The sequence below is a fragment of the Cicer arietinum genome, chromosome 7, assembly GCF_000331145.2.
Source record: "Cicer arietinum cultivar CDC Frontier isolate Library 1 chromosome 7, Cicar.CDCFrontier_v2.0, whole genome shotgun sequence".
Classification (NCBI taxonomy): domain Eukaryota; kingdom Viridiplantae; phylum Streptophyta; class Magnoliopsida; order Fabales; family Fabaceae; genus Cicer; species Cicer arietinum.
The window spans coordinates 35,954,357-35,955,180 of NC_021166.2; positions in this window are offsets into that span (position 1 = coordinate 35,954,357).

The window sequence follows — 824 nt, forward strand, 5'->3', positions numbered from 1 at the left end:
CCGACAATTGTGACAGATGGGGATGTTAGTGGTACAAGCACTAGCATAGTGTCCTTCTCCCCCACATCGGAAACATCGAAGCACTTGCCCCAATTGCCTCCCGAAATTCTGGTTCCCCGGGCGACTCTGCCCACCGTTGTTATTCTGGGGTCGATTATAAGGTTTAGCAACTTGCTTCCCCTTGTTCTGATAATTCGCCCGACTAGGGCCTCCCGAATTAAAATTCCCTACTCGGCTAGCCCTCTTGTTCTTCATATCTTCCACTTCTCTACATTTCTCCACCAGCGCTTGGAAACGTTGAATTCCCAAGGGTAAGACGGAATCTTGAATCTCATACTTCAATCCGTCTTGGAAACGATGACACATGAACGGTTCATCAATTTCTTCACGGAAGAACCTGAAATGCCTCGATAGTGATTCAAATTTAGCAGCATACTCGCCCACAGTCAGGCTCCCCTGGTGAAGTTTCAGAAAGTCGTCACCCAACTTAGTCCTGGTACTCATCGGAAAGTATTTGTCTAAAAACTTTCTTTTGAACGATTCCCAGTTCACCTCCTCGTGGGCTGCTCCCATCAATAACCTTGCACTCCTCCACCAGTACTCAGCATCCCCCAACAGCATATAAGTGGCATAGCTGACCTTCACTCCCGCCTGACACTTTATCATATCAAAGATCTTCTCCACTTCTTGGATCCATTGATCCGCCTTCTCTGAACCCTCATCCCCCTTGAACTTAGGAGGATTGTAACGACGGAAGTCTTCTAACCCTCTTGACTCTGCAGCACGGATCTCTCTCCCCCTCTTTTCAAGACCCCGTTGAGTCT